Source organism: Mastomys coucha, unplaced genomic scaffold, assembly GCF_008632895.1.
Source record: "Mastomys coucha isolate ucsf_1 unplaced genomic scaffold, UCSF_Mcou_1 pScaffold22, whole genome shotgun sequence".
Taxonomy (NCBI): domain Eukaryota; kingdom Metazoa; phylum Chordata; class Mammalia; order Rodentia; family Muridae; genus Mastomys; species Mastomys coucha.
The window spans coordinates 134677022-134682244 of NW_022196905.1; positions in this window are offsets into that span (position 1 = coordinate 134677022).

Sequence of the window (5223 nt, forward strand, 5' to 3'; positions counted from 1 at the left end):
ACCAGGCTGGCCTCAAACTCAGAAATCTGCCTGCCTGTGCCTCCCAAGTGCTGGGATTAAAGGCATGCGCCACCGCCACCACCCAGCTTTCTCTTTCTTTCTTTCTTTCTTTCTTTCTTTCTTTCTTTCTCTCTTCCTTTCTTTCTTTTTTTAAGAGATAACCTCCTCCCTGGCTAAAGATATATTTGTTTATTTTTATGTATATGAGTACATGCAGCTGTCTTCAGACACACACTAGAAGGCATCAGATCCCATTACAGATGGTTGTGAGCCACCATGTGGTTGCTGGGAATTGAACTCAGGACTTCTGGAAGAACAGTCAGTGCTCTTAACCGCTGAGCCATCTCTCCAGCCCTCCTCTGCCTTCTTGGGTCATACACACAGATGCCACACAGTAAGTCTACCTTCTTTTTATCCTACCAGTTGTCAATTTGTTTTCAGAGACTCAACTATAAACCCTGAGATTAGAGAGGTTTTTCCCTCTACCACACCAGCCACATGGACAGATATGACTCTCAATGAATACTGATTGGTATATGGGGCTGGAGGGAGGGCACTGACTGCTCTTCCAGGAGATTCTGAGCTTGATTCCCTGCACTTACAGGATTGTCTGGAACTCCAGTCAATGAGATCCAACACCATCTATTGACTTCTGTGGGCACTGAACAGATATGGTGCTCAGACAAATATACATGCAAAATACCCATACACAAAAGAGAAAGTTAAAATAAATTAATTTTTAAAAATTGTTATGGGGGGTTGGAGAGATGGCTCACTGATTAAGAGCACTGACTGCTCTTCTGGAGGTCCTGAGTTCAATTCCCAGCCACCACACAGTGGCTCACAACCATCTGTAATGGGATCTGATACCCTCTTCTGGTGTGTCTGAAGATAGCTACACAATGTACTCATGTACATACAATAAATAAATAAATCTTTAAAAAAATAAATAAATTGTTATGGGAGCCAGGCGGTGGTGGTGCACACCTTTAATCCCAGCACTTGGGAGACAGAGGCAGGTGGATTTCTGAGTTCAAGGCCAGCCTGGGCTACAGAGTGAGTTCCAGGACAGCCAGGGCTATACAGAGAAACCCTGTCTTGAAAAAAAAAAAAACAAAAAAAAATTATTATGGGAAACCAGGTATGGTGGTGCTGGCCTTTAATCCCAGTGCTCCAGAGGCAAAAGCAGGTGGATCTCTGAATTTGAAGCCAGCCTGCTCTAAGAAGAGAGATTAACAGCTCAGCTGGGGCTACACAGAGGAAATCCTGTCTCAAAAACAAAACAAATAAGTCAAACAATAACAAAACAATTGGCCTATTTTAGTTTCATTTTTGTTCTTCTGATAAAATACCCCAACAAAAAGCAACTGCCTTAGTTATTTTTCTGTTGCTGGGATGAGACATCATCCCATCTAGAAGAAAGTTTATTTTCACCTTACAGTTTTAGAGGGTTAGAGTCTGTGACCATTATGGGAATGGAGCAGTAGATATAAGCTCAGCTTACGACTTGATTCACAAATATGAGGCAGAAAAAGCTAACTGGGATTAGTGTAGACTTTTGAAACCTTTTGAAGCCCATCTCCAGTATCAAAGCCACACCTCCTAAACCTTCCCAAATATAAACTTTCCCAAATAATTCTTCTAACTGGGTACCAAGTATTCAAACATTTGAGTCTATTGAGGGACATCAATTCAAGCTACCACAGCAACTTAGGGAAGAAAGGGTTTGCTTTAGCTCACAGTTCTAGCCCAAGTTATAGCAGGAGAGTCAAAGCAGCTGAAAATTTAAACAGCTGTTCTTACCGCATCCCCAGTCAGGAGAAGATAAATAAATGATTGCATGTTTATTTGCTTGTTTGTGCTCCACTCGATTTTTCCATCATTCATGACTAGGCCCTGTCTAGGGAATGGTGCCACCCACAGTAGACTGGGCCTTCTCACATTAATGAATTTAATTAAGATAGTACACTATAGGCCAATCCAATGTAGATAATCTTTCACTGAGACTAACTAATGAGCCCAGCCCTTTGCTGAGGGATTCCAGACAGTTGCTCTACCACTGAACCATGACCACATTTTAACCACCTTTAAGCAAAAGATACCATAAGTCACAGCCACTGTGTTCTGGAGGCTTGCCTCCAGAATTCTGCATTTCCCAGGCAGCAACTCTGTATCTTATAGGTCCTGGGGCAACAGTTTATTCTCATCACAATACTGTTACAACATTGTCAACAATAGGTCTTTACAGCTTCTTACTGGATACCTTGAGAAGAATCATAACCACAGATAAAGGTAGGGGCTGTTCAGGTGATAGAATGCTTGCCTGGTATACACAAAGCCCTGGGTTCCATCCCCAGCACCATGTGAGTCAGACATGGTGGTGCATGTCTACATACCAGTCTCGGGGAGGCAAAAGCAGAAGGATCATAAATTCAAGCTTATCCTTGGCTACACAGTAAGTTAACGGGAAACCAGAGATTCATGGGACCTTATCTTAAAAAACCAAAACCATAGCCTGGTCTACAGAGTGAGTTCTAGGACAGCCAGAGCTATACAGAGAAACCCTGTCTCCAAAAAAAAAAAAAAAAAAAAAGGTCTTTATGATAATGACCTCCTTTATTGTTTATTCTTCCATTTAAATAAGCTAATAATGGAGGGGCTGGAGAGATGGCTCCTTGGTTAAGAGCCCTGCCTCCTCTCACAGAGGACATAGGTACAATTTCTAACTATGTAACTCCAGTTCCAACAAGGCTAGTGCCCTCTTCTGGCTCCTAGGGGTATAGCACTTAAATGGTGCACATGCCTACATGTAGGCAACATATTCATTTGGCCTCTCTCTCTCACAAACACACATACAAATAATAAAATTTTAAAAACACTAAGATGTTAGGTGCAACTTGTGTCTCTACTTGACCACATAATTCTTTCATTCTTTTTAATGTTTTCATATTAATTTTTGTTACATGTGCACTCAGTCACATGTATGTTTGTATGAGGATACTGGCTACCCTGAAAATGGAGCCACAGACAGGTGTGAGCTGCCATGTAGGTGGTGGGATTTGAATCTTGGTCCTCCAGAACAGCAGCCAGCACCTTCAAACTGCTGAGCCACCCCCCCAGTCCCTATGTGTTTCAAATAGTAATTTTTTAAAAAGATTTATTTATTTATTATATGTAAGCACACTGTAGCTGTCTTCAGACACTCCAGAAGAGGGCGTCAGATCTTGTTACCGATGGCTGTGACAACCATGTGGTTGCAGGGATTTGAACTCAGGACCTTCGGAAGAGCAGTCAGTGCTCTTAACCACTCAGCCATCTCACCAGCCCCAAATACTAATTTTTTAAACTTTTTTTCACTACATGTTGGGTGTGTGCCACAGTGCATTTGTGGAGGTCAGAGGACAATTTACAAGAGTCTGTTTTTAAAATCTACCACCTGGGACCTGGGAGTTAAACTCAAGCCATTAGGCTTGGTGGCAAGGCTCTTTGCCCACTGAGCTTAGTCACTGGCATAATTTTCTAGCTTTTATCACCTCTAGTGCTGGCTACTATGAGTACCAAGCCTGTCAGTCATGTGACCCTTCTTTGGCTGCTGGCTACACTGCCTTCCTGAAGTTACCTATTACCTAGTGTGACCGTTTGTGTACGCTTGGTCAAGGGAGTGGCACTATTTGGAGGTGTGGCCTTATTGGAATAGGTGTGTCATTGTGGGCATGGGTTTTAATACCCTACTCCTACCTGTCTGGAATTGAGTCTCCCACTATCCACCTTCAGAGGAAGATGCTGAATCCTCGGCTCTGCCTGCACCTTGCTTGCCTTCCAAAGATAAACCCTAGTTAGTCTTTGTATACGAGCGGCCCAGGGAGTGGCACAGTTAGAAGGTGTGGCCTTGTTGGAGTAGGTGTGTCACTATGGGCTTGGGCTTTAAGACCCTCATCCTAGCTACCTAGAAGTCAGTCTTCCACTAGCAGCCTTTAGATGAAGATGTAGGGGCTGGAGAGATGGCTCAGTGGTTAAGAGCACTGACTACTCTTCCAGAGGTCTTGAGTTCAATTCCCAGGCAACCACATGGTGGCTCACAACCATCTGTAATGGGATCTGATGCCCTCTTCTGGTGTGTCTGAGGACAGTGACAGTGTACTCAGATACATAAACAAATAAATCTAAAAAAAAAGATGTAGAGCTCTCAGCTTCTCCGCACTGTGCCTGCCTGGATGCTGCCATGCTCCCACCTTGATGATAATGGACTGAACCTCTGAACCTGTGAGCCAGCCCAAGTAAATGTTGTCCTTATGAGGATTGTCTTGGCTGTAGTGTCGGCTCACAACAGTAAGACCTAACTGAGACACCTGGTCAGGATCATATTGTTCAGAACGAATCTGAAAAAGCTCCCCTTTTGGCAGCTGTTGAATCCCTTGGTGGATTTTAATTTTAAGTGTGTGTGTGCATGTGCGTGTGTGCATGTGCGTGTGTGTGTGTGTGTGTGTGTGTGTGTGTGTGTGTGTGTTAGCCTGTGGAAGTTAGAAGCTGACAGGCTGATATCGGGTGTCTTCCTTCATTGCCATTCACCTCATTTTTTTGAGACAGGGTCACACTGAACCTGGGCTCCTACTTGCCAACCCCCCTTCACTGCAGTCATAGTGTGCACTGCACTGCAATAACAACCTTTTTTACTTTATATTTTTATTTGTTTTTTCAAGACAGGGGTTCTCTGTGTAGCCCAGTCTGTCCTGAAACTCAAGCTGTAGACCAGGCTGGCCTCGAACTCAAAGATCTATGTGCTTCTGGAACTCTTGCTGTATACCAGGTTAGCATTGAATTCACAGAGATCCTCCTGCCTCTGCCTTCTTACTGCTGGGATTAAAGGAATGGGTCACCGTGCTCAACGAAGTGATCCAGTTTTATGGTGAACATTCTCTTTCCTGTCCCTTTGACTCCCAGTTATAAATATTGGAAAAGGCCATGGGCTTGTCTATTTTTGGAATGAAGTATACTCTCTGAGGTTCTCCAGGGTGTGCTGATACCTGCTGAACATGATGGAACATCCAGTTGGGCATACATCTCCCTTATAAGTCAGAACCAGCAGCATTTAAAACATTTTGTGAGCCAGCTCCGGCTCCAGGGGATCTACATGCTGTAGGTCAATCAGGGTTACACAGAGAAACCTTGTCTCAAAAAACACAAACAAACCCAGCACTTGGGAGGCAGAGGCAGGTGGATTTC